Raw genomic sequence first — 24,471 nt, 5'->3', positions numbered from 1 at the left:
GAGGATAGAGAGAGGGGAGGAGAAGATAGAGAGAGGGGATAGAGATGGATAGAGAGAGGGGAGGAGCGGTATAATTGAGAGAGATGGATAGAGAGAGGAGAGAAGGGGATATAGATGGGTAGAGAGAGAGGAGGAGAGGATAGAGATGGATAGAGAGAGGGGAGGAGGGGATAGAGAGAGGGGAGGAGGGGATAGAGATGGATAGAAAGAGGGGAGGAGAGGATAGAGAGAGTGGAGGAGGGGATAGAGATGGAAAGAGAGAGGGAGAAGAGGATAGAGAGAGGGGAGGAGGGGATAGAGATGGATAGAGAGATGGGAGGAGAGGTAGAATTGAGAGAGATGGATAGAGAGAGGAGAGGAGGGGATATAGATGGATAGAGATTGATAGAAAGATGAGAGGAGAGGTAGAAGGGAGAGAGATGGATAGAGAGAGGAGAGGAAATATAGGGATAGAAAGAGGTGGTGAGAGGGGGTTAAAGGAGAGGAGGAGATGAGAGAGAAGAGAGGAGGAGAGGAGAGGAGGAGAGAGGGGGAGAGAGGAGGAGAGGAGAGGAGGAGAGAGAGGAGGTTAAATGTTATTAACAATGGTATCTGGTTATTACCCATCATCATCATCATTATCTTCATATTGTGTTATCTGGTTATTACCCATCATTATCATCTTCATATTGTGTTATCATTATCATCTTCATATTGTGTTATCTGGTTATTACCCATTATTATCATCTTCATAGTGCGTTATCTGGTTATTACCCCATTATTATAATCTACATGTTGTGTTATCTGGTTATTACCCATCATTATCATCTTCATATTGTGTCATCTGGTTATTACCCCATCATTATCATCTTCATATTGCATTATCTGGTTATTACCCATCATTATCATCTTCATATTGTGTTATCTGGTTATTACCCCATTATTATCATCTTCATGTTGTGTTATCTGGTTATTACCCATCATCATCATCATCTTCATATTGTGTTATCTGGTTATTACCCCATTATTATCATCTTCATGTTGTGTTATCTGGTTATTACCCATCATCATCATCATCATCTTCATGTTGTGTTATCTGGTTATTACCCATTATCATCATCATCATCTTCATATTGTGTTATCTGGTTATTACCCATTATTATCATCTTCATGTTGTGTTATCTGGTTATTACCCATTATTATCATCTTCATGTTGTGTTATCTGGTTATTACCCATCATCATCATCATCATCTTCATGTTGTGTTATCTGGTTATTACCCATCATCATCATCATCTTCATATTGTGTTATCTGGTTATTACCCCATTATTATCATCTTCATGTTGTGTTATCTGGTTATTACCCATCATATCATTGTCATATTGTGTTATCATTATCACCTTCATATTGTGTTATATGGTTATTACCCATCATTATCATCTTCATATTGTGTTATCTGGTTATTACCCATCATTATCATCTTCATATTGTGTTATCTGGTTATTACCCATCATTATCATCTTCATGTTGTGTTATCTGGTTATTACCCATCATTATCATCTTCATATTGTGTTATCTGGTTATTACCCATCATTATCATCTTCATATTGTGTTATCTGGTTATTACCCCATTATTATCATCTTCATATTGTGTTATCTGGTTATTACCCATCATTATCATCTTCATATTGTGTTATCTGGTTATTACCCATCATTATCATCTTCATATTGTGTTATCTGGTTATTACCCATCACTATCATCTTCATATTGTGTTATCTGGTTATTACCCATCATTATCATCTTCATATTGTGTTATCAGGGTTATTACCCCATCATTATCATCTTCATATTGTGTTATCGTTATCATCTCCATCATCATGCAGTATCTCACCTCATCTAGGTTCATCTGATCAGGGTGTCACCAGGCTTCATGAATTCCCTCCTCTCTGTTCTTCAGAGGAACCACCACCACATAGTAGCCCTGGCAACAACAACACAACACTTCAGTTATCATGTACAGCTGGGATCATCAACTAGATTCACCTTAATGATGGTTGACTACAGGGATCATCAACTAGATTCACCTTAACTATGGTTGACTACAGTACAGAGATCATCAACTAGATTCACCTTAATGATGGTCGACTACAGAGATCATCAACTAGATTCACCTTAATGATGGTCGACTACAGAGATCATCAACTAGATTCACCTTAATGATGGTCGACTACAGTACAGAGATCATCACTAGATTCACCTTAATGATGGTCGACTACAGAGATCATCAACTAGATTCACCTTAATGATGGTCGACGACAGTACAGAGATCATCAACTAGATTCACCTTAATGATGGTCGACTACAGAGATCATCAACTAGATTCACCTTAATGATGGTCGACTACAGAGATCATCAACTAGATTCACCTTAATGATGGTCGACTACAGAGATCATCAACTAGATTCACCTTAATGATGGTCGACTACAGTACAGAGATCATCAACTAGATTCACCTTAATGATGGTCGACTACAGAGATCATCAACTAGATTCACCTTAATGATGGTCGACTACAGAGATCATCAACTAGATTCACCTTAATGATGGTCGACTACAGTACAGAGATCATCAACTAGATTCACCTTAATGATGGTCGACTACAGAGATCATCAACTAGATTCACCTTAATGATGGTCGACTACAGAGATCATCAACTAGATTCACCTTAATGATGGTCGACTACAGAGATCATCAACTAGATTCACCTTAATGATGGTCGACTACAGAGATCATCAACTAGATTCACCTTAATGATGGTCGACTACAGTACAGAGATCGTCAACTAGATTCACCTTAATGATGGTCGACTACAGAGATCATCAACTAGATTCACCTTAATGATGGTCGACTACAGAGATCATCAACTAGATTCACCTTAATGATGGTCGACTACAGAGATCATCAACTAGATTCACCTTAATGATGGTCGACTACAGAGATCATCAACTAGATTTACCTTAATGATGGTCGACTACAGAGATCATCAACTAGATTCACCTTAATGATGGTCGACTACAGAGATCATCAACTAGATTCACCTTAATGATGGTCGACTACAGAGATTATCAACTAGATTCACCTTAATGATGGTCGACTACAGGGATCATCAACTAGATTCACCTTAATGATGGTCGACTACAGAGATCATCAACTAGATTCACCTTAATGATGGTCGACTACAGAGATTATCAACTAGATTCACCTTAATGATGGTCGACGACAGGGATCATCAACTAGATTCACCTTAATGATGGTCGACTACAGAGATCATCAACTAGATTCACCTTAATGATGGTCGACTACAGAGATCATCAACTAGATTCAGCCTCAGGCAAATTTTTTCTTGAGCGGATGGTCAGGGACCCCGGAACATAATTACAAATAATTTATAGACTGCAAATTGACCGCAAGGAGCCCATTTGGTGTTGGAGGGCCAGTAGGAGGCGCACTTTCCTCTGGTATAAAAAATAAAGAAATATCTCAATGCCCCATGGCAGTGATTGGGGACATTACCCTGTGTAGGATGCTGTCTTTCGGATGGGACGTTAAACAGGTATTCTGACTCTCTGTGGTCACTAAAGATCCCATGGTACTTATCGTAAGAGTAGGGTTGTTAACCCCCGATGTCCTGGCTAAATTCCCAATCTGGCCCTCAAACCATCACGGTCACCTAATCATCCTCTGCTTCCAATTGGCTCATTCATTCCCCCTCCTCTCCCCTGTAACTATTCCCCAGGGCGTTTACTGTAAATGAGAACGTTGTCTCAGTCAACTGACCTGGTAGAATAAGGGTTCAATAAATACAAACGACCATATACAGAATCTCTCTATTATACGTGGGAATACTTTGGAACACATTTCCTACATTAAAATCACTTGGCGCTGAAATGCTGCTGTTTTTACAGCCTTTATGTTCAACAATAACTTATTTTATTTTTTATTTTTTATAGTTGGTCCTAAAATTTTGGAGGGAACAAATAAATAAAATCACAAGCAGGCCACCAGTTGGGGAACCCTGATGTACTGTCTCCCTTCCTCCCTCCCTCTCTCCCTCCCTCCCTCACCTGACGGTAGTGGTGGTCTGTACGGGCGGTAGTTGAACCCTCCCCCCCTCCCTCCCACTCTCTCTCCCTCCCCCTCCCACTCTCCCTCCCTCCCTCCCTCCCTCCCTCCCTCCCCCTCTCCCTCCCTCCCTCCCTCCCACTCTCCCTCCCTCCCTCCCCCCTCCCTCCCTCACCTGACGGTAGTGGTGGTCTGTACGGGCGGTAGTTGAACCCCCCCCCCTCCCTCCCTCCCTCCCTCCCTCCCACTCTCCCTCCCTCCCTCCCTCCCTCCCACCCTCCCTCCCTCCCTCGCTACCACTCTCTCTCTCTCCCTCCCTCCCTCCCTCCCCCTCTCCCTCCCCCCCTTCCTCCCTCACCTGACGGTAGTGGTGGTCTGTACGGGCGGTAGTTGAACCGTCACCATCCCGTCTGCGTTGGTCTTCCCCACCAGCGTGGGTTTGGAACGCAGCACGTCCGGGGCGGTCGTCACGGTTACGCGGTGCTGTAGACCTCCGGCACTGTTGCCACGGTTAGTCAACAGGAAGGAGTACTGCGTTTCCGGCTGCAGACCTGTTATCAGCTTCTGGTTCTGTTTACCATCCACCTCTACACTCTGACCCTTACCATACAGGATCTATTGAGAGAGAGAGAGATAATCAACACCCTGACCCTTACCATACAGGATCTATAGAGAGACAGAGATAATCAACACCCTGACCCTTACCATACAGGATCTATAGAGAGACAGAGATAATCAACACCCTGACCCTTACCATACAGGATCTATTGAGAGAGAGAGATAATCAACACCCTGACCCTTACCATACAGGATCTATAGAGAGACAGAGATAATCAACACCCTGACCCTTACCATACAGGATCTATAGAGAGACAGAGATAATCAACACCCTGACCCTTACCATACAGGATCTATAGAGAGACAGAGATAATCAACACCCTGACCCTTACCATACAGGATCTATAGAGAGACAGATAATCAACACCCTGACCCATACCATACAGGATCTCTAGAGAGAGAGAGATAATCAACACACACCATCTAAAGTCCCTGTAACTCACCGTAAAAGGCTGGGAGGGTGTTTTGTCTCGTATCTCCCAGGTCAGCAGGACTGAGTTCTTCATGGCAGCCTTCACTCTGAAGTTAGTAGCAAACACTGTGCAGAGGAACATAGAAAACAACAGTATGACTCCGCAGACTGTTCTTAGATCATAGAAATACAACCCATAGAACTGGGGCCTATCCCCATTCAAGTCACTGATGGACTTTTTAATATGGATTCTATTTCTACGCTTTCGATCTCCTTATAGGATCCAGATCCGGGTTCCAATACTATTTTCACATGTTTTTATCTGGGCTTGATTGATTCAAATCAAATCAAATCAAATGTATTTATATAACCCTTCGTACATCAGCTGATGTCTCAAAGTGCTGTACAGAAACCCAGCCTAAAACCCCAAACAGCAAGCAATGCAGGTGTAGAAGCACGGTGGCTAGGAAAAACTCCCTAGAAAGGCCAAAACCTAGGAAGAAACCTAGAGAGGAACCAGGCTCTGTGTCCATGCTGTTTATGACTGGCTGAACCACAAAACAATTGGAACCTAGGAAGAAACCTAGAGAGGAACCAGGCTATGTGGGGTGGCCTGGAGCCATGGAAGCAGTAGTCTGAAGGAGTGCCATCCTCAGCCCACCAGGCACTCCAGGCAGGCCAGAGCAAACGCTGAAAGTACATATTTTGAAAGATTTCTAATAGTATCTGAACCCAGGTCTGAGAGAAACAGGTAATATCTTACCTGTGTTTTACAGTTTCTAGTTTCTGGTTTCCAGTTTCTAGTTTCTGGTTTCTGGTTTCCGGTTTCTGGTTTCTAGTTTCTAGTTTCTGGTTTCTGGTTTCTAGTTTCTAGTTTCTGGTTTCTGGTTTCCAGTTTCTAGTTTCTGGTTTCTGGTTTCCGGTTTCTGGTTTCTAGTTTCTGGTTTCTGGTTTCTAGTTTCTGGTTTCTAGTTTCTGGTTTCTAATTTCTAGTTTCTAGTTTCTAATTTCTGGTTTCTAGTTTCTGTCTGTACAGAAGTACAGTCTAGAAGTGATGTCAGCTTGACTGGATAATGAGATGTGACTAGAATTCCTTACCTTGTCAGCTGAAGGAGACAGAACACATATTAAGACTACAGACCAGACTGACAAGACAGACAAGAACAAAACAGACTTACGGCGACGCTGTAACGTGTTCGGTAGGGTGTGTGGGTGAGTATTTCCACTGAGTTTGACGTGAGGTAATGTACAGTGTGGAGGAAAGAGTGTGTTTAGGATGGGGGGGGGGGGCAGAAATGGAAGATGGTTGTTGGGTAGTTGCTCAAAGTGGTAGTGATGTGAGTGTGTGTGTGTGTGTGTGTGTGTGTGTGTGTGTGTGTGTGTGTGTGTGTGTGTGTGTGTGTGTGTGTGTGTCTGTGTGTGTGCGTGTGAATGTGTGTGTGTGTGTGTGTGAGAGTGTTGTGAGTGTTGTTTTGTGTGTGTGTGTGTGTGAGTGTGTGTGTGTGTGAGTGTGTGTGTGGTGAGAGTGAGTGTGTGTGAGTGTGTTTTTGAGTGTGTGAGCTGTGTGTGTGTGTGTGTGTTTGTGTGTGTGTGAGTGTGTGAGTGTGTGAGTGTGTGTGTGCTGTGTGTGAGTGTGTGTGTGTGTGTGTGCTGTGTGTGTGTGTGTGTGTGTGTGTGTGTGAGTGGTGAGTGTGTGTGTGTCGTGTGTGTGTGAGTGTGTGTGTGTGAGTGTGTTGTGTGTGTGTGTGTGTGTGTGTGTGTGTGAGTGTGTGTGTGTGTGAGTGTGTGTGTGTGTGTGTCCTACCTCCACATCCAGTGGTCGCGTCCTAAACTGGACACCGGGACTATACGGCCCCGCCCCTACCGCTGTGAACGCACGCACTCTGACGTCATACACCGTAGTCAGCGCTCAGCCCTTCCAACGCCACGCTAGATTCCCGGGTACCGTCACCACCACCTCCCCGGTAGCGTTCCCACCTCTACGTTAACATCCCGGTACTGCACCGAAGTACTTCACAATCTTCCCGTTTTGTTCGATCAGCGGGACAGACTTCCAAGCGAGCCCGTATGGAAGACGCCGAGGCGCCTTCAGACAGGATATTTTCTGGGTGTCCTCCGGGAACGTCTTCCGGAGTGGTCACCTCGATCGCTGCCTCCTCTCCCATATCCTATCTTATTCCGGGCGGAGAGTCGGAACACGTACGACGCCCCCTTGTGGATATCCTGAGCAGTGTAGGACTTTTCCTTGCTGGGGAATTCCTACCACGGTGAAGGGGAGGACATCCAGGCGTCCGAAGGTTAGACGGTACCCCAGGAGAGGGGTAGCGGGGCTGGGTGGAGGCAGCCACTGGAGCTGGGCCGTGCCCACGGGGGTGGGACTTACTGAGAGCCCTGGGGGGTTCTGGGACTGGGGGAGGAGGGGAGAGAGAGAGAGAGGGTGTGAATGTAGAGAGAGAGGGGAAGAGGAGAGAAGAGGATGTTACTATTAATGAGAATTAACTGCTCATGCACACCTGCTCATAATCTCTGCACAAATGTAGCCTGTCATTAGAGCCAGAAATGGTGATGCACCTGGATGTGAGCTGAAAGTCATTCATGTTAACAGTCAATAACAACTAGTGATATCATATTAACAGTCTATATCAACTAGTGATATCATGTTAACAGTCTATATCAAACTAGTTATATCATGTTAACAGTCTATATCAACTAGTGATATCATGTTAACAGTCTATATCAACTAGTGATATCATGTTAACAGTCTATATCAACTAGTTATATCATGTTAACAGTCTATATCAACTAGGGATATCAAGTCCAGAGCAAGCAGGACCATAGGGCTGACCTGTCTACAGCAGGACAATAGGGCCGACCTGTTTACGGTGAAGCATGGTGGTGGCAGCAACATCATGCTGTGGGGATGTTTTTCATTGGCAGGGACTGGGAGACTAGTCAGGATCAAGGCAAAGATGAACGGAGCAAAGTACAGAGAGATCCTTGATGAAAACCTGCTCCAGAGCTCAGGACCTCAGACTGGGCAAGGTTCACCTTCCAACAGGTCAACGACCCTAAGCACACAGCCAAGACAACGGAGGAGTGGCTACGGGGAAAATGAAAAATAGCTGTGCAGCGACGCTCCCCATCCAACCTGACAGAAGCTTGAGAGGATCTGCAGAGAAGAATGGGAGAAACTTCCCCAAATACAAGTGTGCCAAGCTTGTAGTGTCATCCCCAAGAATACTCGAGGCTGTAATCACTGCCAAAGGTGCTTCAACAAAGTACTGAGTAAAGGGTCTGAATACTTATGTAAATGTGATATTTCCATTAAAAAATACAATATATAATTTATGTAAAAAATGTCTAAACCTGTTTTTTGCTTTATCATTATGGGGTATTGTGATGTCATTTATGGGGTATTGTGATGTCATTATGGGGTAATGTGATGTCATTATGGGGTAATGTGATGTCATTATGGGGTATTGTGATGTCATTATGGGGTATTGTGATGTCATTATGGGGTATTGTGATGTCATTATGGGGTATTGTGATGTCATATGGGGTATTGTGACTGTCATTATGGGGTAATGTGATGTCATTATGGGGTACTGTGATGTCATTATGGGGTATTGTGATGTCATTATGGGGTATTGTGATGTCATTATGGGATATTGTGATGTCATTATGGGGTATTGTGTGTAGATTGATGAGGAAATAGAACAATTGACTCCATTTTAGAATAAGACTGTAACAAATGTGCAATAAGTAAAGGGGTCTGGAATACGTTTGAAGGCTCTGTATGTGACCTCTTAAAATACGGATGGTCGTCTTTTTCAATTTCAGTTTCACGCTCGCGACCCCCATTAGAGGAATCACTGCTCTAAAGAAGGCTGCGAAGCCTTAGTACATCTGTCTCGGTGTCTAGCAGGCAGGCTGGGTAGCTGTGTCTGTACTGTCTGTTATATTATGTTGGGATGATACATGATAAGTACGTACGTGGAGGGTAGTGCAGAGAGTTTGGGGTTTGCTCCGTGCCCCGTCTCCCTTGGCGGTGTATGCCCCCACAGACACAGAGTAGGCAGTATCAGCCTGGAGTTCCCCTAGAACCAACTCCTACAGAACACATAGAACGCAGAACTCATCAGTATTACAGAACCACCTCCTACAGATTGTAGAACTCATCAGTATTACAGAACCACCTCCTATAGATTAAAGAACTCATCAGTATTACAGAAACCACCTCCTATAGATTATAGAACTCATCAGTATTACAGAACCACCTCCTACAGATTATAGAACTCATCAGTATTACAGAACCACCTCCTACAGATTCCATTCTAGGCTGTATCTCATTCCATAGTTCCATTCTAGGCTGTATCTCATTCCATAGTTCCATTCTAGGCTGTATCTCATTCCATAGTTCCATTCTAGGCTGTGTCCCATTCCATAGTTCCATTCTAGGCTGTATCTCATTCCATAGTTCCATTCTAGGCTGTGTCCCATTCCATAGTTCCATTCTAGGCTGTGTCCCATTCCATAGTTCCATTCTAGGCTGTGTTTCATTCCATCCTTTTTTCTACTAGCCCATGGGACCTAAACACAGGTCAAGACAACAGCATACTTTAATCCTTTTTTTTAGATAACAGATCACAGATATACTACATATTCTGCAGATTCATGTATTCCCACTAACGACAGAACGAAGCAGGGAGCAAAGAGGAGGGAGAGAAATAAACATTTTTTTTTACATTAGTCTCATATTTTATAATATATTGTAAAATATATAAATATATTATTCTTAAAAATATTTTACATTCTAAGCAATCAGTCTATCTCCAGTAAGGTTTTCAGATACATCTAAATGTTACATTCTATTTCAACATTTCATTCTATTTCAACATTCCATTCTAATCCAACATTCAATTCTAATGCCAACATTCCATTCTAATCCAACATTCCATTCTATTTCAACATTTCATTATATTTCAACATTCCATTCTAATCCAACATTCCATTCTAATCCAACATTCCATTCTAATCCAACATTCCATTATATTCCAACATTCCATTCTAATCCAACATTCAATTCTAATCCAACATTCCATTCTAATCCAACATTCCATTCTAATCCAACATTCCATTTCTAATCCAACATTCCATTTCTAATCCAACATTCCATTATATTCCAACATTCCAATCTAATCCAACATTCCATTCTAATCCAACATTCCAATTCTATTTCAACATTTCATTCTATTTGAACATTCCATTCTAATCCAACATTCCATTCTAATCCAACATTCCATTCTAATCCAACATTCCATTCTATTCCAACATTCCAATCTAATCCAACATTCCATTATATTTCAACATTCCATTCTAATCCAACATTCCATTCTAATCCAACAGTCCATTATATTTCAACATTCCATTCTAATCCAACATTCCATTCTATTTCAACATTCCATTCTAATCCAACATTCCATTCTAATCCAACATTCCATTATATTCCAACATTCCATTCTATTCCACCATTCCATTCTATTTCAACATTCCATTCTAATCCAACATTCCATTCTAATCCAACATTACAATCTATTTCAACATTCCATTCTATATCAACGTTCCATTCTATATCAACATTCCATTCTATATCAACGTTCCATTCTATATCAATATTCTATTCAACCTGTCTGAGTTGTCTTCCATTGTTACCTGTGAGTCGTCTAGGAGTATATCCTTGATGAGGTTGGGTCCAGCGGGTTCTCCATAGTTCATCTTCATGTAGTGGACCTGGTAACCTCTGACCTGACCATGTTGCCGCTCCACGGCCGGTGCCCGCCACACCACCCTGACTGCTGACGAGTTCACCGCCTCCGACGCCACGTCGCGCGGAGGACCACTGGGAACTGGAAATGCATTGTGGGATAGGTTGAGGTCAAGGGTCAGGGTTCAAAAAGTTGTGGTGGCTCTTAGATGGTTTAGATACTCCGGGGGAGGTGAGCGTTTGGAGGTAGGATAGGTTGGTGGGTTGAAAGCTTTTTGGAGTTCTGTTCAAAATGTCGATAAATATATACGAGATGAAAGCACCAAAAAAGCACCTAAAGACGGCCTGAAAAACTGGCCTGACCTTCAGAGAGCGAGAGTGAATGGAAAATAGAGAGGGGAGATCAGACGATACAAGGAATCCTAAGGGGCTGTGGTTCCCAGAACATCATATAACCTCAGTTATACAGAGGAAGGTACAATACAAACACATACCAAGAAAAAGGTTCAGCTCTGTAGAGGTAAAGTTAACTTCAGCATGATGAGTCAGGGTTGAAAGGAAAGACTGAGGGCTAGGTGGAATCCCCCCCCCCCCCTTTTACAGAGATGGTTTAAGCCATAGGGTTCAGCAGCAGTTCACAGTGGGCGCATGGTTAATGGAGCGTACTATTATTCCCCTCATGTAGGGGTATTTAGTGACACACCCGCAGGGCTGTCTATTATTGTTCAAAAGGGCATTGTCAGTGGGATACACTGCATCAACCCCCCCTCTGGTACAGGGAGAGAAGAGAGAAGAAAAGAGGAAGGATTTTAGAATGAAATGACTGTGTAGAGGTATAGCCAGGGGAGGTATAGCCAGGGGAGGTTTCTTTCTTAGAATGAAGGTCAAGGAGAAAAGACAGCTAGGGTTGCTGGGAATAGGATGCCGTTTGGGATGCACCCCTACCGGCTAGAGGTTCTCAGGTGGTGGCATTGTTAGTGGGGCGAACCATTTTCACCAAGGATAGGGGTGTTTAGTACCAACAGGCAGGGGAAAGGGACATACCATCTTCTTCGGTGCGTACTAGTAGTTGTAGACTCTCTGGTCCTTCTCCGGCTTCCGTCAGGGCTCTGACCGTGATTCCATACTCGGTCCATTTCTCCAGGTTTTCCAGAAGGTACGGAGAGCTTCCCGGTGGAATTCGGCTGACTTGCTGGGAAGTCCTGTTGTCCCGTTCCGTGACAGAATACTGGATGGAATATCCCGTTATGATTCCGTTCTGGAATTCCGCCAGGGGCGGAGCCCAACTTACCAGGATGCTGGTGGAGTTGGGGCTGGAGCATGTGACTTCCTGCGGAGGGGCCGAGGGTTCTGATTGGCCAGGTTTGAGGAAGTACGGGTTGTTTGGTGGATGTGATTGGTTGGTGAGGTGTTTAGTGGAAGATGGTGACAGAAAAGAAAAAAAAGGGGACAAAAAAAAACACAAAATGAAAATAAAAGTCTAGAACCAATGTTTTCTAGAAAGACAAACGACCAGAAGACAAACACAGGTGCAAAACGCCAAATCCAGGGTTGCAAAATGTAGGTAACTTTCCCAAAATGTCCAGGTAATGTCCAGAAATCCTGGTTTGGGGAAAGTTTGGGAAAGTTATTGTAATTTAACAACCCTCTCTATTCAAAATCTGTTTGGATAGAAAATGCTGTCAACTGAAAAGGAGTGAAGAAGAACGACGAGTTGTAAAGGAGGAAACAACAGAAAAGGACACTGGACTGAGTCTCTGGGACAACGTGTAACACGTAACCTACCTTGACTTGAGTCTCACTCCAACCCATTCTATCAGTCTCAGTGCTTCTCCCCAGACTGATCCACTTCACATCTCTAACTGCTGAACTACTTTGTGCGTTGTGATCACCTTACCTTGACTGTAGCCCTAGCTGACTGACAGACGTCAGACTCGTGGAAGTTTGAAAAAAACAAAGATATACATCTAAAGAATAAATTGTAAATATTGACCTATTGTTTCACTGTATAAAGTCATCTTATTCTGTTGATCTTATTCTCCACAAATTGTATTTTGTGATTCCATGACATATGAGGTCTGTTTAATCCAGATTACAATTCTGGTCCTCAGAGTATCTGATAGATGACACTAGAGGTCTGTTTAATCCAGATTACAACTCTGGTCCTCAGAGTAGCTGATAGATGACACTAGAGGTCTGTTTAATCCAGATTATAACTCTGGTCCTCAGAATATCTGATAGATGACATATGAGGTCTGTTTAATCCAGATTATAATGCTGGTCCTCAGAGTATCTGATAGATGACATAATGAGTTGTGTTTAATCCAGATTATACCTCTGGTCCCTCTAGTATCTGATAGATGACATAATGAGTTGTGTTTAATCCAGATTATACCTCTGGTCCCTCTAGTATCTGATAGATGACATAATGAGTTGTGTTTAATCCAGATTATAACTCTGGTCCCTATAGTATCTGATAGATGACATAACGGGTTGTGTTTAATCCAGATTCTACCTCTGGTCCCTCTAGTATCTGATAGATGACATAATGAGTTGTGTTTAATCCAGATTACAACTCTGGTCCTCAGAGTATCTGATAGATGACACTAGAGGTCTGTTTAATCCAGATTCTACCTCTGGTCCCTATAGTATCTGATAGATGACATAATGAGTTGTGTTTAATCCAGATTCTACCTCTGGTCCCTCTAGTATCTGATAGATGACACTAGAGGTCTGTTTAATCCAGATTCTACCTCTGGTCCCAATAGTATCTGATAGATGACATAATGAGTTGTGTTTAATACAGATTCTACCTCTGGTCCCTCTAGTATCTGATAGATGACACTAGAGGTCTGTTTAATCCAGATTCTACCTCTGGTCCCTATAGTATCTGATAGATGACATAATGAGTTGTGTTTAATCCAGATTATAACTCTGGTCCCTATAGTATCTGATAGATGACATAATGGGTTGTGTTTAATCCAGATTCTACCTCTGGTCCCTATAGTATCTGATAGATGACATAATGAGTTGTGTTTAATCCAGATTCTACCTCTGGTCCCTCTAGTATCTGATAGATGACACTAGAGGTCTGTTTAATCCAGATTCTACCTCTGGTCCCTATAGTATCTGATAGATGACATAATGAGTTGTGTTTAATCCAGATTACACCTCTGGTAGAGCAGTACCAGCAGTAGTAGTAGTGTAGCTAGGGACATACGTGTCTGTGGTGTATCTGTGGTAACCTCGTTGGTATACGCTCCGATGCCGTGCTTGCTACGTGCTGCCAGCTGGAAGGTGTAGGAGGAGAATGGCTTCAAATTCTTTATAAGGTAGGAGGAGGCGGGGTCAAAATTCAGCTTCTTCTAGAAAGAGAGAGAAAAAAAGAGAGAGAGAGAGAAAAAGAGAGAGAAAGAGATGGAGGAGAGAGAGAGATGGAGGAGAGAGAGAGAGAGAGAGAAAAAGAGAGAGAGAGAGAAAAAGAGGGAGAAAGAGATGGAGGAGAGAGAGAGAGAGAGATGGAGGAGAGAGAGAGATGGAGGAGAGAGAGAGAAAGATGGAGGAGAGAGAGAGAGAGAAAAAGAGAAAGATAGAGAGAGAGATGGAGGAGAGAGAGAGAGGAGAAAAAGAGAGAGAGAGAGAGATGGAGGAGAGAGAGAGAGAGAGAGAGAGATGGAGGAGAGAGAGAGAGAGAGAGAGAGAGAGTAGAGAGAGAGATGGAGGAGAGATTGATGGAGGAGAGAGATGAAGGAGAGAGTGAGATAGAGATAGTTAAGGTTAGGGTTAAGGTCTAAGTTGTAACAGGTAGGCAGAGGGTTAAGGTGGAAGGTGTAGCAGGTAGACAGAGGGTTAAGGTGAAAGGTGTAGCAGGTAGACAGAGGGTTAAGGTGGAAGGTGTGACAGGTAGACAGAGGGTTAAGGTGGAAGGTGTAGCAGGTAGACAGAGGGTTAAGGTGGAAGGTGTAGCAGGTAGACAGAGGGTTAAGGTGGAAGGTGTAACAGGTAGACAGAGGGTTAAGGTGGAAGGTGTAACAGGTAGACAGAGGGTTAAGGTGGAAGGTGTAGCAGGTAGACAGAGGGTTAAGGTGGAAGGTGTAGCAGGTAGACAGAGGGTTAAGGTGGAAGGTGTAGCAGGTAGACAGAGGGTTAAGGTGGAAGGTGTAACAGGTAGACAGAGGGTTAAGGTGGAAGTTGTAACAGGTAGACAGAGGGTTAAGGTGGAAGGTGTAACAGGTAGACAGAGGGTTAAGGTGGAAGCTGTAGCAGGTAGACAGAGGGTTAAGGTGGAAGGTGTAACAGGTAGACAGAGGGTTAAGGTGGAAGGTGTAGCAGGTAGACAGAGGGTTAAGGTGGAAGGTGTAACAGGTAGACAGAGGGTTAAGGTGGAAGGTGTAACAGGTAGACAGAGGGTTAAGGTGGAAGGTGTAACAGGTAGACAGAGGGTTAAGGTGGAAGGTGTAACAGGTAGACAGAGGGTTAAGGTGGAAGGTGTAGCAGGTGGACAGAGGGTTAAGGTGGAAGGTGTAGCAGGTAGACAGAGGGTTAAGGTGGAAGGTGTAACAGGTAGACAGAGGGTTAAGGTGGAAGGTGTAGCAGGTAGACAGAGGGTTAAGGTGGAAGGTGTAGCAGGTAGACAGAGGGTTAAGGTGGAAGGTGTAGCAGGTAGACAGAGGGTTAAGGTGGAATGTGTAACAGGTAGACAGAGGGTTAAGGTGGAAGGTGTAACAAGTAGACAGAGGGATAAGGTGGAAGGTGTAACAGGTAGACAGAGGGTTAAGGTGGAAGCTGTAACAGGTAGACAGAGGGTTAAGGTCTAAGCTGTAGCCGGTAGACAGAGGGTTAAGGTGGAAGGTGTAACAGGTAGACAGAGGGTTAAGGTGGAAGGTGTAGCAGGTAGACAGAGGGTTAAGGTGGAAGGTGTAACAGGTAGACAGAGGGTTAAGGTGGAAGGTGTAACAGGTAGACAGAGGGTTAAGGTGGAAGGTGTAACAGGTAGACAGAGGGTTAAGGTGGAAGGTGTAGCAGGTAGACAGAGGGTTAAGGTGGAAGGTGTAGCAGGTAGACAGAGGGTTAAGGTCTAAGCTGTAACAGGTAGACAGAGGGTTAAGGTGGAAGGTGTAACAGGTAGACAGAGGGTTAAGGTGGAAGGTGTAGCAGGTAGACAGAGGGTTAAGGTGGAAGGTGTAGCAGGTAGACAGAGGGTTAAGGTGGAAGGTGTAACAGGTAGACAGAGGGTTAAGGTGGAAGGTGTAGCAGGTAGACAGAGGGTTAAGGTGGAAGGTTGTAACAGGTAGACAGAGGGTTAAGGTGGAAGGTGTAACAGGTAGACAGAGGGTTAAGGTGGAAGGTGTAACAGGTAGACAGAGGGTTAAGGTGGAAGGTGTAACAGGTAGACAGAGGGTTAAGGTGGAAGGTGTAGCAGGTGGACAGAGGGTTAAGGTGGAAGGTGTAGCAGGTAGACAGAGGGTTAAGGTGGAAGGTGTAACAGGTAGACAGAGGGTTAAGGTGGAAGGTGTAGCAGGTAGACAGAGGGTTAAGGTGGAAGGTGTAGCAGGTAGACAGAGGGTTAAGGTGGAAGGTGTAGCAGGTAGACAGAGGGTTAAGGTGGAATGTGTAACAGGTAGACAGAGGGTTAAGGTGGAAGGTGTAACAGGTAGACAGAGGGATAAGGTGGAAGGTGTAACAGGTAGACAGAGGGTTAAGGTGGAAGCTGTAACAGGTAGACAGAGGGTTAAGGTCTAAGCTGTAGCCGGTAGACAGAGGGTTAAGGTGGAAGGTGTAACAGGTAGACAGAGGGTTAAGGTGGAAGGTGTAGCAGGTAGACAGAGGGTTAAGGTGGAAGGTGTAACAGGTAGACAGAGGGTTAAGGTGGAAGGTGTAACAGGTAGACAGAGGGTTAAGGTGGAAGGTGTAACAGGTAGACAGAGGGTTAAGGTGGAAGGTGTAGCAGGTAGACAGAGGGTTAAGGTGGAAGGTGTAGCAGGTAGACAGAGGGTTAAGGTCTAAGCTGTAACAGGTAGACAGAGGGTTAAGGTGGAAGGTGTAACAGGTAGACAGAGGGTTAAGGTGGAAGGTGTAGCAGGTAGACAGAGGGTTAAGGTGGAAGGTGTAGCAGGTAGACAGAGGGTTAAGGTGGAAGGTGTAACAGGTAGACAGAGGGTTAAGGTGGAAGGTGTAGCAGGTAGACAGACGGTTAAGGTGGAAGGTGTAGCAGGTAGACAGAGGGTTAAGGTCTAAGCTGTAACAGGTAGACAGAGGGTTAAGGTGGAAGGTGTAGCAGGTAGACAGAGGGTTAAGGTCTAAGCTGTAACAGGTAGACAGAGGGTTAAGGTGGAAGGTGTAACAGGTAGACAGAGGGTTAAGGTCTAAGCTGTAACAGGTAGACAGAGGGTTAAGGTGGAAGGTGTAGCAGGTAGACAGAGGGTTAAGGTCTAAGCTGTAACAGGTAGACAGAGGGTTAAGGTGGAAGGTGTAGCAGGTAGACAGAGGGTTAAGGTGGAAGGTGTAACAGGTAGACAGATGGTTAAGGTGGACGCTGTAGCAGGTAGACAGAGGGATAAGGGGTCAAAATCAAAAGTAACAGTCAGTATCTGGTGTGGCCACCAGCTGCATTAAGTACTGCAGTGCATCTCCTCCTCATGGACTGCACCAGATTTGCCAGTTCTTGCTGTGAGATGTTACCCCACTCTTCCACCAAGGCACCTGCAAGTTCCCGGACATTTCTGGGGGGAATGGCCCTAGCCCTCACCCTCCGATCCAACAGGCCCCAGACATGCTCAATAGGATTGAGATCCGGGCTCTTCGCTGGCCATGGCAGAACACTGACATTCCTGTCTTGCAGGAAATCCCACACAGAACGAGCAGTATGGCTGGTGGCATTGTCATGCTGGAGGATCATGTCAGGATGAGCCTGCAGGAAGGGTCCACATGAGGCATGCTGCAATGATGAGAGAGGAGGATGTCTTCCCTTGTAACGCACAGCATTGAGATTGCCTGCAATGACAACAAGCTCAGTCCGATGATGCTTTGACACACCGCCCCAGACCATGACAGACCCTCCACCTCCAAATCGATCTGCTCAAGAGGACTGGCCTCGTTATAACGCTCATTCCTTCGATGATAAATGGGAATCCGACCATCACCCGGTGAAGAGCACTTTTTGCCAGTCCTGTCTGGTCCAGCGACGGTGGGTTTGTGCCCATAGGCGACGTTGTTGCCAGTGATGTCAGGCCTACAAGCCCTCAGTCCAGCCTCTCTCAGCCTATTGCGGACAGTCTGATCACCGATGGAGGGATTGTGCATTCCCGGTGTGATACATCCTGTACCTGTCCCGCAGGTGTGATGTTCGGATCCTGTGCAGGTGTTGTTACACGTGGTCTGCCACTGCGAGGACGACCAGCTGTCCATCCTGTCTCCCTGTAGCGCTGTCTTAGGCGTCTCACAATACGGACATTGCAATTTATTGCCCTGGCCACATCTGCAGTCCTCATGCCTCCTTGCAGTATGCCTAAGGCATGTTCACGCAGATGAGTAGGGACCCTGGGCATCTTTCTTTTGGTGTTTTTCAGAGTCAGTAGGAAAGGCCTCTTTAGTGTCCTAAGTTTTCATAACTGTGACCTTAATTTGCCTACCGTCTGTAAGCTGTTAGTGTCTTTACGACCATTCCACAGGTTAATTGTTTATGGTTCATTAATTGTTTATGGTTCATTGAACAAGCATTGGAAACAGTGTTTAAACCCTTTACAATGAAGATCTGTGAAGTTATTTGGATTTTTACGAATTATCTTTGAAAGACAGGGTCCTGAAAAAGGGCCATTTCTTTTTTTGCTGAGTTTATAAATCACCACAGAAAGGTCCCAGTGGATTGTAAAGATGAAAGTGTATTGAGACTTTGTGAAAAGCAACTGAGCTCTATGGGTTTAAGAAACGGGGGTTTAAGTAATTTACAAATATATCTCTTACCTCTTCGTTGTCACCAGACCTCCTGTATACCAGTTCATATCCAGTGATCAGGTTTTCAGGCCCACTCTGTGGAGGAGCTACCCATGACAGTAATACACTGGTCTCTGACTTGGCCTCTCCTTTGAAGTCTGATGGCTGGGACGGAACTGGGAGAGAGGATATACTACATTACCCACAATACACTACTGGAGAGAGTGGGACTACATTACACATAATACACTACTGGTGAGAGAGGGACTACACTACCCACAATACACAACGGGTGAGATAGGGACTACATTACCCACAATACACTGCTGGAGATAGAGGGACTGCGTTGCCCACAATACACCACTGGAGAGAGAGGGACTACATTACCCACAATACACCATTGTATCAAATACAAAAAATAGAACTTTATTTAAAGTGTATTTAACACAACAAACTTTACAGTAAAAAGTCGAAATAAGTAAATGCACACAGAAAACAATGAACGATGGGTAAAAGAACAGAAACCCTGTAGAGTGAAGGACTATGTCAGGAACCCTGTAGAGTGAAGGACTATGTCAGGAACCCTGTAGAGTGAAGGACTACAGTATGTCAGAAACCCTGTAGAGTGAAGGACTACAGTATGTCAGGAACCCTGTAGAGTGAAGGACTATGTCAGAAACCCTGTAGAGTGAAGGACTATGTCAGGAACCCTGTAGAGTGAAGGACTACAGTATGTCAGAAACCCTGTAGAGTGAAGGACTACAGTATGTCAGGAACCCTGTAGAGTGAAGGACTATGTCAGAAACCCTGTAGAGTGAAGGACTACAGTATGTCAGAAACCCTGTAGAGTGAAGGACTACAGTATGTCAGAAACCCTGTAGAGTGAAGGACTATGTCAGGAACCCTGTAGAGTGAAGGACTACAGTATGTCAGAAACCCTGTAGAGTGAAGGACTACAGTATGTCAGAAACCCTGTAGAGTGAAGGACTACAGTATGTCAGAAACCCTGTAGAGTGAAGGACTATGTCAGGAACCCTGTAGAGTGAAGGACTACAGTATGTCAGAAACCCTGTAGAGTGAAGGACTATGTCAGAAACCCTGTAGAGTGAAGGACTATGTCAGGAACCCTGTAGAGTGAAGGACTATGTCAGAAACCCTGTAGAGTGAAGGACTATGTAAGAAACCCTGTAGAGTGAAGGACTATGTCAGAAACCCTGTAGAGTGAAGGACTACAGTATGTCAGAAACCCTGTAGAGTGAAGGACTATGTCAGAAACCCTGTAGAGTGAAGGACTATGTCAGGAACCCTGTAGAGTGAAGGACTATGTCAGAAACCCTGTAGAGTGAAGGACTACAGTATGTCAGAAACCCTGTAGAGTGAAGGACTACAGTATGTCAGAAACCCTGTAGAGTGAAGGACTACAGTATGTCAGAAACCCTGTAGAGTGAAGGACTACAGTATGTCAGAAACCCTGTAGAGTGAAGGACTACAGTATGTCAGAAACCCTGTAGAGTGAAGGACTACAGTATGTCAGAAACCCTGTAGAGTGAAGGACTACAGTATGTCAGAAACCCTGTAGAGTGAAGGACTACAGTATGTCAGAAACCCTGTAGAGTGAAGGACTACAGTATGTCAGAAACCCTGTAGAGTGAAGGACTATGTCAGAAACCCTGTAGAGTGAAGGACTATGTCAGAAACCCTGTAGAGTGAAGGACTATGTCAGAAACCCTGTAGAGTGAAGGACTACAGTATGTCAGAAACCCTGTAGAGTGAAGGACTATGTCAGAAACCCTGTAGAGTGAAGGACTATGTCAGAAACCCTGTAGAGTGAAGGACTATGTCAGGAACCCTGTAGAGTGAAGGACTATGTCAGAAACCCTGTAGAGTGAAGGACTACAGTATGTCAGAAACCCTGTAGAGTGAAGGACTACAGTATGTCAGAAACCCTGTAGAGTGAAGGACTATGTCAGAAACCCTGTAGAGTGAAGGACTATGTCAGAAACCCTGTAGAGTGAAGGACTATGTCAGAAACCCTGTAGAGTGAAGGACTATGTCAGAAACCCTGTAGAGTGAAGGACTATGTCAGAAACCCTGTAGAGTGAAGGACTACAGTATGTCAGAAACCCTGTAGAGTGAAGGACTATGTCAGAAACCCTGTAGAGTGAAGGACTATGTCAGAAACCCTGTAGAGTGAAGGCCTATGTCAGGAACCCTGTAGAGTGAATGACTATGTCAGAAACCCTGTAGAGTGAAGGACTATGTCAGAAACCCTGTAGAGTGAAGGACTATGTCAGAAACCCTGTAGAGTGAAGGACTACAGTATGTCAGAAACCCTGTAGAGTGAAGGACTATCAACTAACCCTTACATAGCTGGCTACTTCATTGACTGCCCCCCCCCCCCCTCCAACCCGGACACACACCAGGCCCCCCCTGTACCTCCAGTCTTGGCTATGATCTGCAGGTCCTGGGAGAGAGGTCCGTCTCCTACAGAGGTAAAGGCCAGGACTCTGATGTAATAGGTCTTATTAGGGGTCAGACTCTGGATGGTGATGAAGTTCACACCACGAACCATCAGCTTCTCCCACTGGGGGGGCGAGAGGAGGAGGGTGGAGAGGAGGGTGGAGAGAGAGAGAGAGAGTGAGAGAGAGAGTGAGAGGAGGAGGGTGGAGAGAGAGAGAGGAGGGTGGAGAGAGAGAGAGAGAGAGAGAGAGGGAGGAGGGTGGAGAGAGAGAGAGAGAGGGAGGAGGGTGGAGAGAGAAAGCAAGAGGAGGAGAGGGAGAGAGAGAGCGAGGAGGAGGGTGGAGAGAGAGAGAGAGAGAGGAGGAGAGTAGAGAGAGAGAGGAGGAGGGTGGAGAGAGAGGAGGAGGGTGGAGAGAGAGAGGGAGAGAGAGAGGAGGGTGGAGAGAGAGAGCAAGAGGAGGAGGGTGGAGAGAGAGAGCGAGGAGGAGGGTAGAGAGAGAGAGGAGGAGGGTGGAGAGAGAGAGAGGAGGAGGGTGGAGAGAGAGCGAGTGAGGAGGAGGGTGGAGAGAGAGAGCAAGAGGAGGAGGGTGGAGAGAAAGGCATTGAGAGAGGAGAGGAAGGGGTAAATAGCGTAGATATGGACACACACACACACAGAACCTACACCCCCCCCACACCTCCACTCACATACACACACAGACCCCCCCCCCCCCCCCCCCACACACACACACACACCACTTACCTGGTTGACTTGCAGTGTGTTGTCGTCTGTATAGTAGACTCTGTATCCCACCACCTGCCCGTTAGCCTCCTCAGGTCCATCCCAGTGGATTATAGCTGTGGTGGTACTCAGCATACGACCTCTGACCTGGACCAATGACAAACAAGCAAAACAGAATTCCACAGTGATCGCTAGATCATTAACTCTAATACCACTGATCTGTTTAGGATGTCTCTCTCTCTCTCTTTCTCACTGTGTGTGTGTGTGTGTGTGTGTGTGTGTGCAACAAGTCAAATCAAACTTTATTTAAAAAGATTCACTTGCAAAACACACAGCATACGACCTCAAGACTCAAACTCAAATCACATCAAACCCGTAACATCTCAACACACTTTCCTGGGTAGGATATATCCTACAACATCCTCCGCAATGCTGGAAAAAGCGTCCCCAAAATAACCCCTGACATTAAAAAAGAGACAGGGACAACACTTTTTATCTAAAGTGTTGAAGGGGGAGGAAAACTGCAGCTCCAGAGCCTGATGTTGTGCTGATTAAAAAATACAAACATGACGATAGCAGACACATTATGAACAGGAAAAACGAGAGAGATGGGGGTTAGAGAGAGGACTGATCTACTAACCTGTCATGGGGGTTAGAGAGAGGACTGATCTACTAACCTGTCATGGGGGTTAGGGAGAGGAATGATCTACTAACCCTGTCATGGGGTTAGAGAGAGGACTGATCTACTAACCTGTCATGGGAGTTAGGGAGAGGACTGATCTACTAACCTGTCATGGGGTTAGAGAGAGGACTGATCTACTAACCTGTCATGGGGTTAGAGAGAGGACTGATCTACTAACCTGTCATGGGGCTAGAGAGAGGACTGATCTACTAACCTGTCATGGGGTTAGAGAGAGGACTGATCTACTAACCTGTCATGGGGGTTAGGGAGAGGACTGATCTACTAACCTGTCATGGGGTTAGAGAGAGGACTGATCTACTAACCTGTCATGGGGCTAGAGAGAGGACTGATCTACTAACCTGTCATGGGGCTAGAGAGAGGACTGATCTACTAACCTGTCATGGGGCTAGAGAGAGGACTGATCTACTAACCTGTCATGGGGGTTAGGGAGAGGACTGATCTACTAACCTGTCATGGGGGTTAGGGAGAGGACTGATCTACTAACCTGTCATGGGGGTTAGGGAGAGGACTGATCTACTAACCTGTCATGGAGGTTAGAGAGAGGACTGATCTACTAACCTGTCATGGGGGTTAGGGAGAGGACTGATCTACTAACCTGTCATGGGGGTTAAGGAGAGGACTGATCTACTAACCTGTAGTGGGGGTTAGGGAGAGGACTGATCTACTAACCTCTACTAACCTGTCATGGGGGTTAGAGAGAGGACTGATCTACTAACCTGTCATGGGGGTTAGGGAGAGGACTGATCTACTAACCTGTCATGGGGGTTAGAGAGAGGACTGATCTCTTAACCTGTCATGGGGCTAGAGAGAGGACTGATCTACTAAGCTGTCATGGGGTTAAGGAGAGGTCTGTTCGACTAACCTGTCATGGGGGTTAAGGAGAGGACTGATCTACTAACCTCTACTAACCTGTCATGGGGCTAGAGAGAGGACTGATCTACTAACCTGTCATGGGGCTAGAGAGAGGACTGATCTACTAACCTGTCATGGGGTTAGAGAGAGGACTGATCTACTAACCTGTCATGGGGCTAGAGAGAGGACTGATCTACTAACCTGTCATGGGGTTAGAGAGAGGACTGATCTACTAACCTGTCATGGGGTTAGGGAGAGGACTGATCTACTAACCTGTCATGGGGGTTAGTGAGAGGACTGATCTACTAACCTGTCATGGGGGTTAGAGAGAGGACTGATCTCTTAACCTGTAGTGGGGGTTAGGGAGAGGACTGATCTACTAACCTCTACTAACCCGTCATGGGGCTAGAGAGAGGACTGATCTACTAACCTGTCATGGGGCTAGAGAGAGGACTGATCTACTAACCTTTCAAGGGGGGTTAAGGAGAGGACTGATATACTAACCTCTACTAACCTGTCATGGGGGTTAGGGAGAGGACTGATCTACTAACCTGTCATGGGGGTTAGGGAGAGGACTGATCTACTAACCTGTCATGGGGGTTAAGGAGAGGACTGATCTACTAACCTGTCATGGGGGTTAGGGAGAGGACTGATCTACTAACCTCTATTAACCTGTCATGGGGGTTAGGAAGAGGACTGATCTACAACCTGTCATGGGGGTTAAGGGGAGGACTGATCTACTAACCTGTCATTGGGGGTTAAGGAGAGGACTGTTCTACTAACCTGTCATGGGGGTTAGAGAGAGGACTGATCTACTAACCTGTCATGGGGGTTAGAGAGAGGACTGATCTACTAACCTCTACTAACCTGTCATGGGGGTTAAGGAGAGGACTGATCTACTATCCTGT

The 24,471-nt window shown here is 45.2% G+C and overlaps 1 pseudogene; it reads right to left on the bottom strand.

The window, feature by feature from the left end:
* Nucleotides 1-24,471, bottom strand: part of LOC118960779 — a 46,595-nt pseudogene that overhangs the window by 1,306 nt on the left and 20,818 nt on the right.

This window comes from Oncorhynchus mykiss, unplaced genomic scaffold (assembly GCF_013265735.2).
Source record: "Oncorhynchus mykiss isolate Arlee unplaced genomic scaffold, USDA_OmykA_1.1 un_scaffold_639, whole genome shotgun sequence".
Taxonomy (NCBI): domain Eukaryota; kingdom Metazoa; phylum Chordata; class Actinopteri; order Salmoniformes; family Salmonidae; genus Oncorhynchus; species Oncorhynchus mykiss.
This window is presented reverse-complemented; position numbering and strand designations above follow the sequence as displayed.